At 43.2% G+C, this 15,582-nt stretch overlaps 1 protein-coding gene and 1 pseudogene across 2 annotated transcripts in view; one reads left to right on the top strand and one right to left on the bottom strand.

The window, feature by feature from the left end:
* Window positions 1-15,582, bottom strand: part of DOCK4 (dedicator of cytokinesis 4) — a 392,744-nt gene that overhangs the window by 289,323 nt on the left and 87,839 nt on the right. The gene's annotated exons all lie outside the window — the stretch shown is intronic.
* On the top strand, window positions 261-1,568 carry LOC149525566 (zinc finger BED domain-containing protein 4-like; annotated as a pseudogene).

The following is a 15,582-nucleotide window of genomic DNA, read 5'->3' as shown; positions in this document are numbered from 1 at the left end:
CTCCCTCCCAGACACTTTGCTGGTATCCTTTCAGTTGACTCATACCACATGTCTTTGTTACCACCAAAGTCTTCCTCCACCCTCACATTTTGGTAGCCATCATCAAGCAGCTACCACGTGCCCTTGTTTTCCTGGGCAAAATACAGCAAAAATGTGGTAGGTGTCCCACCAGTTCGTGACACTTTGCTAGCTTCACAGTTGAAACAGCATTGAAGTGTTTGTTTTATTTTACTGTTGGTGACAGCTACTGGATAGTTAAGATGGGGTGATCAAAAAGGAGTGCTGCCTGGAATTATTTCACACAACCAAGTGCAGACACTGTTAAATGTAAACTGTGTTATGAAGAGCTAAAGTAACTAAGGAGTACCAGAGTCGTGTGCAACCGTCTGAGGCTGAAACATCCAACGGTTTCATTCAAGCCAGAAAGCACCCAGCACATAACATTGACAACATTTGTTTCTGGCAGTTCTTCGAGAAGATGCAGTGCACACAGTGAGGAACAACTGACGGAACTGTTGTGCACTGAGATCACTTCAGATATGTTTCCTGTAAGTTTCATTGAGGGTGCCGGTTTCTCTGTACTGATGAGCTTTGTGGAACCTGAATACCATGTGCCTACGAGACAGACCATGACCCTGCGAGTGGTACAGTGCTATGAAGCCTGTGTGAAGTCTCTCCATGAAAAACTGGACAAAGCTGTGACAGTAGCTTTAACCACTGACTGCTGGATTGCATTATCTACTGAAAGCTACATTACAGTCGCTTGCCATTACATCAAAAACTGGGAGCTGCGATCCACAGTTCTACAAACTGACAGTCTCCCAGTCAAACATACAGCAGAAAATTTTGCTGAATAATTACATGCTGTAGTTGAAAGATGGGGACTGGTAGGCCATGTCCTGGCATGTGTACATGTCAATGCAAGCAATATGCACTAACTTTCCAAGGTTTGTTACATGGGAATCCATTAATTGATTTGCCCATACTTGGCAGCTAGCCATAAATGATGGCTTCTCTAGGAAACAAATTGAGGAAAAACAGTTGCCTCAGCAAGTCAACTAGTTAGGCACTTCCACCACAGCACTGGAAAGAAAACAAACTCAGCTTCAAAACACCATCTGATCCACTCATGTAAACTCTCTGGAATTCAGTCTATGACATGTTTAAAGACTCTCTGAACAAAGGTGGGCAATAACAGCTGTGCTTTCTGATAGCACTGTAATAAGACAAAATGATGCCTGCATCCTTCAGCTGCGCAATGAGTAATGGAAATTAATAGAAGATATGTTACCACTGCTTTCTACTTTAAAGTGCGCTACAATTGTCACATCTGCTGAACAGTCAGAGTCAATTTAAAATTTCAATTTAGCAGTCTTCTCCATACTCGCCTGAAAAGTGAGGCTTCTGCTGAGAATAAAATTGTCAATACCTTCAGAAATGCTGTTAGTACCTCTCTGGAGTGTCGCATGACGCCAAGTGACCCTGACATAACTGTCAAACCAGCACTTATTGCCTCCTTGTTAGATCCATGCCATAAGCACATGTAGTTCCTTTCTTGTACTATCTAGGATGGTGCCACGGCAAAGCTTCTTGAACTTACATCAGGACTGGAAACAGAAGAACCTATGAGTGCTAGGGCTGAACTAATAGGTGCTGAGCCAGATCAGCCAATAGAGTCAGTGTCAAAGAAAAAGACATGGTGATCAGTGTTCTCTGTAAGCTGGGCAGCAGCTCAGCCTCACAGGTGATTAATCAGCCCTGCCCAGTCAGAGGCTCAGGGCTCTATGCAGGTAGCTGACTGACTGGGTGGGGCTGATGAATCACCTGTGAAGCTGGGCTGCCCCACAGCTTATAGGGATACCGACGGTGCTACTTCTAGGTAAAGGTTACACAAAAAGGATATTGAGGAGAATACTGTGGAAAATGAACTGGATAATTACTTCAGGGAGCTTTGCCCTTCATGAAATGCAGTCCTCTGGAGTGGTGGATGATCAATGTCCAATGTTTTCCAAGGTTTGGAAAACTGGCAAAGAGTTACCTGTGCATACCAGGGACCTCTGTGCCTTCAGAACATGTAATTTCTAGCACGGGCATTACTGTTAATCGGCTTCGCTCAAGGCTGAGACCAGACCATGGAAACATGTTAATTTTTCTTAACAAAAATAAAAAGCAGAAAGGAAGTGTAATCTGATGTTTTGTTGTTTTCAGTTTGGACAGCTCAGGGGTACTATGCACAAAGTTTAAAAAGTTAGTTTAATTTTTGCACATAAGACTGGGCTGGTTTTGTTGTTAATGAAGCCATTTGAAAAAGATAATACATAGGTGTGCATGATTCATTGTGAGACTGTGGCACTGGAAAATCTGTAGTGGGGACCCTGGGTACAGGGCACAGCAGGGCCAAGCTGAAACACCAGATACATCAGGAAGGATTGCTGGGTATGAAGAGAGCCCCAAGCGGGGCACAAGCAGAGGCAGCTGTGACCATAGTTCCTGGTGGGGCAATCACTTGGGTGCCTGCACAGGAAGGAATGAAGGGCTGAACATCTAATTAGTGGCAGGCATGGCTGTGGTTCTATTAATAGGGTGCCTCCAAGGCTCCTGTACCTGTACCCTGAAAAAGATGTGACAGGTGAGCTGGGGACAGGTGCAATAGAGGGATGGGTGAGGATCTGTGGCTGAGTTAGGGAGGGAGGCAAATTTTGAAGAATCCATCCCACTCCCAGCCAAGAGAAGTCCCCACTGCAGCGATACCTGGTGGGCAGAGGAGCATTCCAATCCATGCAGCCCCATCTCGGCTAGGGGGGGAGGGCAGGCGGGATGGGAGAAACAGAAGTGAAGTGTGAGCTACAGCCGCACTGGGAGGCAGGGAGAAGGGAGGAGGATTCCCTTTGAGCCCCAGAGGATAGGAAGAGGGATGGGAGAAGAGAGACAAGTTCTGGCTGGAGAAGAATTCGAGTAACCAGAGTATCTTTGTGAAAAGGATTCCAAGTACTTGTAACTTGTCATGTCTGACTCTCAACCCCAGCTCAGCGGCTGCAGTGACACGGTGGCTAGGAGAGATGCTTGTTCACAAACAATTTTTAAACCTCCATGGAAACCACCCGGGTTCCAGAAAAGAGACTGCCATCTAATTGTTTGAGGACAGGCACTGAAAACATTAAGGGCAGATGCCTGATCTTTGAAGAACCAAGAAACTACACTAGAAAACAGAGTACCCCAGTGACTCAAAAGCAACAAGCACTATTAGGGTTAGCATTTGCAGAATGAAGACCTTATTTCCTTTACAAGGTCATTCAAGCATGGAAGCCAATTCCACAGCAATGTGTCAAAGTGCTCCGTTTTCTATGGGTAAAGGAAGAGAGGGGTGTTATGCTGAAAGGGAAGAGCCCCATGGAGCAGGGACCGACCCAGTGCCTTCTCGCGCCGGCTTCCCTGAGCTGTACAATGCAGAATGGCAGCTGGGGAGGTTATGCTGTGAACCAGCAGCAGTCAGACTGAGCTCAGCAACTGCCTACCCTTATCGACTAATCAGGTAGTCGACAGAAAATCTAGCAACTACTCGATTATGAAAATAACTACATTTTAACATCCCTATTAAGAATATCTGTAAACAGACACTGGACAACAACAAAAAAGAAAGAGATTAGCAGTTAAGAATGAAAATTATTCTAAAGTGACTTCATAGAGTATACAGTAAACAAAGTCTTCATACAATTGTGATCTATCACATCAGATCTGCTACAATATTAACAGAACAATTTAATGATGTAGTGGCAGCATGGCTGTTTGCATCTCCATCCATAACATTATCTGAACATGCTATTTTATATTTACAGTCATGAAAAGCAAAAATTTTAAGGGAAACAATATGGTAGCCTAAGGCAACTACATTTGCACAAATCATATTGATGAGACAGAGCAACTAAAAAAATTGGTTTGAGGGGGAAAAGGAAAAGAAAAAAGGTGAGTGCTAATGTTTGTAGAAGAGTTAATTAGCAGCAAGTTCTCGTATCCGAACACACCAGCCAATCAGTGTATTATCCTGAGGGGATGTATAACAAACCGGGGGGAGGAGGGAAGGGAGAAATTAGAGGAATCCTATATAACAGATTTAGGGCAGTATTCTAGGTCAGTGTACCAACGGAATCAAGCAATGCTGAAGGCTGGGCAACAGTGTTACTATAATATCATTGCTATGAACTGATGTTACTATGGTCATGGACTCCATTACAGGAGTGAGATAGAAAACTAGCCCTTCAACGAGTTGATATCACAGAACAACAAAACAACATAGCCTGTTCATTAGGATTCATTTGCACAGTGTGTGAAGACATTGATTTGTATTTCAGCTCTGGTTATAATTTAGGTGCTACTTTTGAAAGAGAAAGGAAAGAAGTTTTCATATAATACTTAAAGGGCTGGTACTTTTCATATCCCCAGAACACAGCTAGCTTGGAAGAGAAAACCTGTTACTTTCTCTAAAGATAAAAGTTTGACTTCCGCTTGTATTCATATTAGTGATTATTCTGTTTATACTGTGTGCAGGACTATATCTGTTACCTCATGTGATACACTGTGTTTTTAGCGCAAACATATCAGTAGAGATGAACAATGCTCTCTATTGGAGATATTCAAGTGACAATCCCATTTTCATATCCCTCTGCATTATCCATTTCAGCACATCTAAGTTCATTCCACCCCTGATTTTCAAACAGCAATTGCTGCTGCTGCCAGTTTCTCTTTCCTCCTCTCACCAAACCCACTGATGCACTACACATTACTGTATGGGTAGTACAAAAAAAAGAGGGATCTAGCATTCTGGCAGGATAGCTAAGGTAAGTGTGGTATAACTGGCTTGTAAGCAGTTTTGAAGGACAAAAAGAAAAATATAATTCACATTGTTTATTAGTTATCTGGTATGCAAAGAGATATATCTTGTCTATTTAAATTATCAATTCTCTGAGGCAGGTTCCTTCTATTACAGGGAGTTCCTGCTATAAGTCGCCCTGGTATACATCTGTTCCACACTAAAGTCGATGACACTTGTAGGAACTGATGTATTCGTTACAAGTTCTCCCATTCCCCGCTCTTAAGTCGTGAAAAGGGGCTCTTGTATATTTCAAAAGAAGGGAGCACGGGGTGCTTGCTCTTGCTACATTTCAAAGGCAGAAGCACCACCAGTTCCCCGCTGCACCACTCTGGGGAGAACCAGCTTTTAAGCAGGCTCCCCCCAGCATGGGCTTCTGCTCCCCACACCCTTGCGGCCTCTCTCTGATAGAGACAGCTGGGGGGAGGGAGGGAGGGAAGAAGCATATACTTATCAGATAGTCGACTAGTTGCTTACATCCCTAGCTCCCCCACCCCCCTTCTGCATATTCCACATGGAGGACTTCCGTTATCAGTGTTCAGTTTGCAGATAGGCAAAGCCAATAAAAGCAAGCAATGGGTACAGCTTATTCCAGTTTCAAGCAACCACAGTGGAGGCTTCTACTCATGGCAAGTTCCCAGCATAGATGACACTGAAGGGCTGCTGTCACTGCTAGCAGAACATGATGAAACCACTGGGCTGAACTTCTTTCTTAGCACATCTAGTGAGCAGAGCTTTACATTTCACTTCTGTTGGGAGGGAGAACAAAGACATGGGGGCATGCTCAAGCCCATATGCTTCTGTGTCATCATTGCCAGGTGTCATCAATATCAACATCACTATCAGTGAAGAAAATAACCTTTCACAAAACAGAAAAAGGTTCCATATAGCACTTAGGCATGAATAGGAATTACTGGGAAGGTTAAATCAAAACAGGACAGATCCTTGCACAAAGCGGACACACAAGTAGATTACTGTCACCATGCTGATCCGTACAAAACTACAGCAGATTGGTAACAAATACAGCTTCCGTACCTAGAAAATGGAGATGGAAACTGGGAGACACAAAACACAGACCAACCTAAGGGAGAGATGACTCTGCAGTAAATTAGATAGAGGGGAAATAGAAACTAATTCAATACGTAAATTCTAGGAAGTCTAAGAAAAGGTTACTCCTCCAGTTATCAGAGACAGAAAAGACTTCTGCAAAACAGCAGATGATAAATTTTGCCTAACACTGCAGCAAAGATAGTTTCATGATGGACAGCAACTTGCCACCAAGTCAGAGATACACAATAACTAACTAACTAGCACAGGAGAAAACCAGTCATACTGTGTAACCCTATCTTGGACAGGCATGATGTCAAATGCACTTGTGCTATTTAATTGCTAGCGTGAAAGAGAATTGCATACACTACTACTACTGTATATAGTGCTTTCCAACAGTAGGTACCAAAGTGCTTTACAAAAGGGGAAACTAATGAGTTTAAATCTTCTACTGGTCCCAGGCCAGTAGAACAGCTGGGACCAGAACCAAGAGTCCCCATGCAGTGCTCTATCCACTAGACCATGCTGCCTAGAACAGTTTCCTCTCCCCCAACCTAATTTCCCCACCTGCAATCAATTTCATTTCCCATTCTGTGAGCCCTTATTCTCTTCAGATGCGGTCCCTTTCATGCCTAGCTATGTCAGAGAGCCTGCAGCTGGAGTAGGGAACCATTTTTGGGTGAACCTACAATGAAGATAGAGTTCCAGTGAGTTTCATACATCAGAGGTAGATATAAAACACTGTATCAACTTTTGAGGGGGAGAGAGATCTGTTTTGAAATGAGAACTTAGAAATCAGATGCCATAAATTTTACTTTTTAACAATTATTTTCAACTACTGTGCAAGGAAATGCCCTGCAAGTGAATATTTTTCATTAAGTTCCCTTCAAGGAGTTTTCATGATAAACAAGAAAGTGCTTCAGGAAATGACTCTGAGGAATAATAGATGCTGGGAGGATGATGGAGAGAAAATGACTGTTACTAGGGATGTTAGATATTGGGTAATTGAATAGTCATGTAACTGCATGAAATCTTTGAATTTACACAAATATTTGATAGTCCCCGAGGGCGGGGATAGCACCCTATCCCTAACCTGGCCCCACTCCAGGGAGAGCCAGATCCCTGTGCAGACCGGCTGCCTGCTGCCTCACGCTACAGCCTCTGATGGAGAGGCAGCCGTGTGGGGTGGCAGCAACCCCGGTCCATGGGGAGCTCGGACCCCCCCGCGGACAGAGCCTGCTGCTGTGAAGAGCCTGCTGCTGCTTCGCGGCAGCCTCCCTTAGCCCCTCCCTGCTTCTGCCTTTGATAAAGGAAGCAGCGAGGGGGGGGGGGCATGTGACATCACAGAGCCAGTGCCGGGGGGAACTGGCTTTTCTAATACAGAGGCAGCAAGGGAGGGAGCAAATGCGTGTAGCTGACAATATTAACCGATAAGCCCAGGCTTACCTGTTAATCGTATAGCTGATTAACATGGCTACATGTTCACATCCCTACTGTTGCAGGTAGTGAAGGAGAGATGGGAAAGGCCAGGACCCAACAAAGATCATATTTGTGAGCGTAATCATTTTTATTTATAATAAACATCATAAAAACAAGTTCTTTGCTATTCAATTCTTGATTCCACACCAGGGCCCTGCAATTTGAAGATGTAATCCTCCTAAAACCCAGAGGGTTCTGCATCAGGATCAGTCTGTCTCTGCAGCTGAGCTCATCTCTCCTGGTAGATCAATTGGACAGATCCTCTTGTATTGATTCTGACAGGTCCCGCTAGGCCCAGTAAACAGCAAAACAAACTATCTTCAATACAAATCCAGCCAGGTTTAAAAAACAAAACAAAACAGAGCACATAGACTTTGTCCTTTTAAAAATACAGTGCTGATAATATTTTGCATTTGTATAAGGCTTTCTTTCTGAGGATTTCAAAGCATTTTATGAACATTAAGGAACTAAAACTGATAGCCCTCCTGTATGAAACAAGTAACCAGCACTTTTAAAGATGAGAAAAGGGAACAGCCCTGAGCTATACGTCAGTGGCATGGATATCCCGGCATGGACAAATTGCATATGCTATTGTGATATTATCTATATTATAACCAGTGTCACAAGACATGCAGTACAAATTAGGGATGTAAAGTCCCAGTTAAAAAGTCAGCCAGTTAAATGGAATGTTAAACATCCATTTATCCAGTTAACTGGGATCCCACGGGATGGGGGGCAGGCCCAACTGGACTGGAGCATCCCACTGCCTGTGCTGCAGGCTGCTGCAGCCCGGCCAGGCCCAGCCCACTGTGGCATGAGCATAGGCTGCTCGGTTGAGGCTGTGGCTGCTGTACTCTTATGCAGGCAGGGAAGGGTCAACTCTGGCAGGGCTAGACCCACCATGCCATGCTGCCGGCAGGGGGCAATTCTGGCCAAGCTGAAACCACTATGCTGCAGCATGGGCAGTGAGCTGCTCCAGCCAGCTGAAGTACAGATGTTAGAGAGTAGTCGAGTACTCGATTGCTTGCTTCTCGGCCCCTTCCCCTCCCAGTTACCTCCGTATCAGAGACAGCAAGGGGGGAAACAAAAGTATGGTCACCGCTGTGCTGCCTGTCCCTCCCCTGTCCTGCTGCTTCTATCAGACGCAGCAGCATTGGGCGGGGGGCAAGGAAGGGTTCTGAGAAGCAACCTCTGCCACGGTGGGCCCAGGCTCTTACTGCACAACCAGGTTTTACTACATTTAAATTGCAAAGCCACGGTGGGGGTAGCTCCTGGACCCAGCGCGAGTTGGGACTGAGGAAGCCTTATCAACAATCGTGTAGTCGATACAATTTTTATCAACTACACAATTAGTGGATTACCTGCCTCTTAACATCCTTAGGCTGGAGCGCCCCCGCCCGTGCCTGGCCCAGTCAGGCTGGAGCACCTGGGCCACCAGTTAACCAGCTACTGGTAAGCTTCACCCAGTTACCCTGGTACAAATACCTTTAACAAATACCAAACATCCCTAGTACAAATACCTTTATACTGAGAGCTATGTGGGCATGACTTTAATCCCCTAGGGAAATAGGATGCCTACTGCTTTTTTGCAATCCTGGCTGGAGCACAACTCACAGGCCCTACAAGGAAGTTTCCATCAGTCATTCCTCCAGCTCCTTATACACACACAATATTTTGGGGCCATCACTTTCTTTCCTGCTCATTTCTCCTACCCAGTGAACTTGGTCCTATAAATCTCCATTTCCTCACGTGTCACTAAAATCTCAACCTCAATACCAACCAGATTTTTGCACATAATTACTAACATATTCCAGATTAAGACAGGATTTTATGACAGGTCTAGTTTCATACAAGCTATATATACATTAAGGCAAGAAAGAGTTTTCTGTATTGAATTTTCTATCCCAAACAAAGTCTGGAATTCTAGTCTAATTCTGTAGGTCATAGTCACATCCCATCAACAAAAGCACTACTCATCCCTGAAAATGATCTTTGGTTGGGGCAAAGGAAGCATGAGAACATTAGATCTACATGCAGGTAAATTTGTAGGGTAGATGTGGGGAAAGGCAAAAGCATATGTGATTTTAACAATTTCATTCATTATTCATTATATTGTAAGAAACGCTCTTGATTAAGTTACCTTGAATAAATTTGCTTTTAGTAAAGCTAGCCATTAGGATCTCTCTCCCTCCTAGCTCCTTGGATTTTTTTTTTTTAATTTTTTTTTGGCTTCAGCAAAATTTCATGCATTTCACAGACACACTGGTTGCTTGACTTAAATAAATATAAAGCAGTTGCTCATTAGCTATATGTTCTGTGCTTATATTGAGCCAGTCTGGTTTCTGTATATCATTTTGCCATCTGTTGGGGTTTTGTTTTGTTTTTTGGTCTTTTTTAGATCCTGCTGCAATGTCCTGAACAAAGGCAGGAAGTATTAGAGCAAAGGCCCCCATCTTCAGCACAGGGATAATAAATATGTCAGGTTGATTTAACTATTTTATTATTACATTCATTAATATAGTAATTCATAATTCATGCACTCCACAATGAATGTAAATAGTCACATGTAATAAATCTGAATTACCACTATGAGTAAACATTACAATTTTCTAAAAATCTTTTTCAACTATTTGTACTAGATGCTGTGAACAAACTATATATATTGCATAAAATGCCATCTTACATGACCCTTTAACTTTCTCAGGTTCTTGGAAGGTTTTTATTTTATGGGGCAAAGTGATTAGTAATCATCTTCTGCGGGGACCAGCTAAAAAGGGAAAGTATCATTCAATTCCCAAATATGTTGAGACAGTATTTGGTCCTGCCATGAAGGCAGGGGACTGGACTCGATGACCTCTCGAGGTCCCTTCCAGTCCTAGTATTCTATGATTCTACGACTTGGCTTCTCTGTTAAAGTTACCAAAAAGGGTGTCAATTTCTGCCAAATAGGGTGATGGATTTGGGACAGTGGTGTGCAATCTGTGGTCCAGAGGCCACATGCAACCCACTGGGGCTTCACCTGTGGCCCATGGACCCCTGTCTGTTCCCCTTTCCCCCACACCTCTCGCATTCTGAGCCACTGGAGCCATGGACTTCCTACCCACCCCCTGCCTCTAGCGCTTTCGGAGCACCACGAATCCACTGCTTCACACTCTGTCACGACTCCTCCCCATCCCTTTCAGAGCTTGGACACCAAGAATCAGCTGTCCACAGCTGTTCAAGCTCGGGAACGGAGGCAGGGACAGAATGTGAGTCAGCCATTGATGGTGCTCCAAAAGTGCCGGGAGGGGAGGGAGGAGTAGGAAGTGTGGGGCTCTGATGCCCAAGTGCACAATAGGTGCATGGGGGGAGAAGGGCTGCAGGGCTCCACATGGAACCCCAAGTGCACTGTAGACTGTGCGATGAAGGAGGGGCACTCATGCAACCCACTCACTCTTCTTGGTTGCCCATTGCTGATTTAGGATACAGACTCATACACACTAGGTATTGGGCTGAAATCACCAACTCATTTCACACAGTTGCACCAAAAAGATTCAGTAGGTAAGCAATTTCTATTACCGTATATACTCGAGTATAAGCGGAGTTTTTCAGCACAATTTTTGTGCTGAAAAATGCCCCCCTCGGCTTATACTCGAGTCAGCATCTCGAGAACTGAGGCGGGCGGGTTCAGCGCGTCTCTGCCGCTGGCCGGGTCTAGCTGGGTCTAGCCCCGGAAGTCGGGGTGAAAGCTGCTCCGGTGCCCCTGGTCTGCTGGAGACCATCTCCAGCAGACCAGGGGCACCGGGCGGGTTCCCGCGCTTCTGAGGCTTTGCCAGAGCAAAGCCTCAGAGGCGCGGGACCCCCCGCGGCTGCGGCTTCAGTCCGGGAGCCTGTGGTCTTCTGGGGACTGAAGCCGTCCCCAGCAGACCACAGGCTCCCGGACTGAAGCCGCAGCCGCCGGGGGTCCCGCGCCTCTGAGGCTTTGCTCTGGCAAAGCCTCAGAAGCACGGGAACCCGCCCGGTGCCCCTGGTCTACTGGAGACGGTCTCCAGCAGACCAGGGGCACCGGAGCAGCTTTCGCCCCGACTTCCGGGGCTAGACCCGGTATCTATCTTCATTTTTTACATTTACCAGTAGCTGCCTCATTTCCTACCCTAGGCTTATACTCGAGTCAATACTTTTTCCCAGTTTTTTGGGGTAAAATTAGGTGCCTCGGCTTATATTCGGGTCGACTTATACTCAAGTATATACGGTACTTTACTTTTGAGCAAAGATTAATTTGAATTAATAACCTATAATGTGTATTTTTTTGAGTTGAGGGTTCAAAATTAAATATTATTCCAGATAAAGGCGAATCACCACTTCATGGCAACATTTTCTGATTTTTTTCGTCATTTTTGAAGTGCATCCAAGAATCTCATATGCTCTTAAATTGATGCCACGAAAAGGATAGAAACATTCACTGAGCAATTGAAGAGGTCTCCACAAACCATTTTTTCCTCCATTTTAGAGAAACCATTTAGTTCAGAGCCCAGGGTGCATGAATTTAAATTAATTTGTGGTAACTTGCATTAATTTACACTTGCCTGTTTAATTTCTTTTGCTGTTTTAGCTACCCTGTCTCCTACATTGATTTGAGACGTTGGCAATACCTAATCTAGTTTTTACCTACCTCATCAATTTGCTCTCTGTATATTCCATCAAATGAGTTCTGTTCTACACTGCACAATCAGTTTCTAATTCATCCAAGACTTTACTCTTTAATCCAAGGTCATTTATTTTCTTCAACAATCTCTTCTGAGGGGACTTGTCAAAAGCTTTTGTAATATTTAAAGAGACAATCCATGAGATTCCATTTATGCACAATTTTGAAGCCTCTATCAGACTTTGGACTTTTGAGTGATAAACTATATTCCTTATTTTCTGAATACTACTCCCTAATCTGTGATTTTTTTCCTTTACAAAATATCCTCCAGTGTAGACGTAAGGAACTACCGAATTAAACTATGTGCATACTGTTGCTTTTCCGCTACTAAACGAAGCTGTTTGGAAAGTCAATTTTTTTTTTAATAGAAAGAAAGAAAGAAAGAAAGAAAGAAAGAAAGAAAGAAAGAAAGAAAGAAAGAAAGAAAGAAAGAAAGAAAGAAAGAAAGAAAGAAAGAAAGAAAGAAAGAAAGAAAGAAAGAAAGAAAGAAAGAAAGAAAGAAAGAAAGAAAGAAAGAAAGAAAGAAAGAAAGAAAGAAAGAAAGTTGCCATCTCACTTGGCAAGTGCAGGACTGTAGGGGAAAGGATACAACTAATTAGTCTCAGAATAATCTAAAAAATGAGATTGAAGAGAAACAATAGAGAGAGGAAGGAGTTTAACAGACATGGATATTCACTGCACTGTAGACCTAAAACACATGTGTTTCATCAATACGACTGCAAACACCAGCTCTTTAAACAAAACAAACAAACATACAAAAGTAATGACAACAAACCCATGAGCCAGGAAAATCATCCCAGATTTAAAATGAGGAAGCTAAATTATGTTGCCTAAAAGTTAGACAACCAGTCTGTGACAGAGCCAAGAATAGATCCCTGGGTTTTGTCTTAACCACAAGAACATTCTTCCTCTCACTGCTTAGATGCACATTTAACTGCCTCTCCTATAATGGGAAGAAATTAAATTAAGAGCAGAATGACAAAGGCTTGTACCTATTCTTTGCCGGGACATATAACTTAAAAAAACATGAACAATTATAAAATATACTGTACCTGCTGTGGAGGACTTACATTTTCCTTCCATTTGGCTTTTTATCAACTACTTAAAATTGGCCTAGAAAGGGGCAGGTGGAAAATTAAGGATTCAGTTTAATTCCCTATTCATCCAGAAGAACAAAACAAGGCAATAACCTAAAAGAATTGCTTTACATTCATCACTTGCCTATTTAGCCTCCTTGCTCCTATCCTGTAGTTTTTCTCTCAGTACCTTATAAATAACCTGAATAAAATTATGGAAACACTGGCTAACGAGGTGTTTGCTACAAACTTGCAATATTGATGATGAAGCCTTTGATTAGCATAAAAGTAACTGTACATTTAAATGTTCACAGCTACTTTTTTTATCAGACTGAACAGCCACTCAGTCCAACAATTATAATCAAGTCTGAGGGAAAGGCTTGCTATCTCGTCTGACAAATTACCCCTCTGGGAAAAATTTACACTTTCTAGGTTTACATCTTAAGTGAATGATAGCAGTTGAGAGAAGGAAGAGACTCAATGGGTTGAAAACCAACTTGCACTTTCACAGTGCTTTTTTCCAATCTCATTTTAAATGTCAATCAGAGATACTTTCCTGTCATGATCTTCCACCCAAACAGATCTCATCAGTAGGAACTCTGTTTAAATCCAGTCACCTGGACACTTTCTTTCCATCCTTGCTGCTAGCAGTCTTCCGTTGGCTATCCATAGACATTGTCTTCTAGGATAGAAACTGGGTGAACAATGTGGTCTTAAAACAGGCTGCCAAACATCTCATATCTCGTGTGGTACTCATACACTTGGCTGCCATGTCAGAGATTCCCACAGCCCAGGCAGATCCTCCTAGGCTATGGACAAGAGCCCCAGTTTCTCTGGAAGGCTGCTAGAGACTGCTATGGCGGAAGTTTTCTGAGTTCTGGAGGAAAAGTGGGAGCTGAGGGTAATTCTGGCAAAGTGGGAAGCAGACTAAAGAGCTAAAAATAAAAAAGTTGAGAACACAGTCCTGAGAAAAAGGATGGGTAAGTAGGGGGGCACGGAGAGAATAAAGCAGGGTATCCAAATGGACAGAATACAAAATATGAGGGATAAAAGGAACAGAGCGGAATGGGGGAGGCTGCCCTAAGTCCTGTATACTTTCAGTACTTTCTAGGTTCTCACTGTCTACGCACTGCAACCCTTATGGCTATGCCGGACTCCCTCTGTACCAGTTACTTCTTCACTTCCACTGGACGTGGGGGAGAAAAAGCACAGGATCATCCTCTCATGTCATGATGCATATGTGGAAGGTGACAGAATTAAGGATGCCCAGCCAACCTATATTTTGCATTTTCTCACTTTTTGGCATTTGACTTTGCAGACTTCATATCATAACACTTTTATATGTCTGAGGTTATAACATAAATAAAACCTTCTTACAGTTAGCACGTATTGGGGGGACACTAGGCATTGGTATGGCTAAAGGGTTACAAAGTCCCACCAGTCTAGCTCTTCAGTCTACAGTTGCCAACTTTCTACGCACACAAAATCAATAATCCTTATCCTTTCTCCTTCCCTAACCCTGTTCCAAGGTCTTGCCCATGCCCCACCACTTTTCTGAGACATTGTTTATTATTATAAAAAAAAATAAACTTAGGCTGGATCAAGGCCCAATATTGGAGTCTGAGATTTCCAAACAATCTCTTGAAGAAATAAGAAAATATATATTGTTTCTTGCTGAAGCTCTGTATATGTTTGTACAGTACTTAAGAGAATGGGACTAGTAACTGGGTTCTCTAGATGCTACCATCACACACACACACACACCTTCAGGTGCTCTGGAAGTTTATTTTGTTGACTTGCTAAAATGCTTGCTATGTGACCAGCTTTGCTTTCTATGTACATGCAACATGAGCAGCACTGCTAACTAAAGAATTTCCAAACTGAGTCAGATAGCATGTAAAGTCTTAAAAAAATCAGATGGTTCATGATGAGTCAATATTGTCCAATTTGGTCACAGAATACAGTCTCTCCTCAATCCTAAACACCTGACGTTTCAGTAACACAAATTCCTACAAAGTTAAGGAAGTAGGGGAGCAGCAGACAACAGGAAATTATGGATTTTTCAACCAAAATAGAAGCTCTGTCTCAAACAACTCTTTGCATCTCTGGGCAGATCTTGAGGGTGATACACATCTCCCAGTACAATCAGGCTGGCTTTAGGTTTTATAGGAAACACCATTATTCAGGCAGAGAGTTGCATAGGAATTTATTTAGAAAAAGTAGATAGACAACACTTTATCTAGTTTGCCATTCCAGTTACTTTTGAGACACAGGCAGACTAACCTACCTCCTACAACAGCAGCAATACTTAAGCCATATCTATGTTAAGATTTTGGTATAGCTACATTGGTGTGACTCTTCGTTGCACACATTCTACTCTGGTGAAAACTGACTTGCACGGGTGCAACACACCCACGTTAATGGTTTTC

Source organism: Pelodiscus sinensis, chromosome 1, assembly GCF_052426305.1.
Source record: "Pelodiscus sinensis isolate ZL-2025 chromosome 1, ASM5242630v1, whole genome shotgun sequence".
Taxonomy (NCBI): Eukaryota; Metazoa; Chordata; order Testudines; family Trionychidae; genus Pelodiscus; species Pelodiscus sinensis.
Note: the sequence above shows the minus strand (reverse complement) of the source record. Positions and strands in the feature narration are given on the sequence as shown.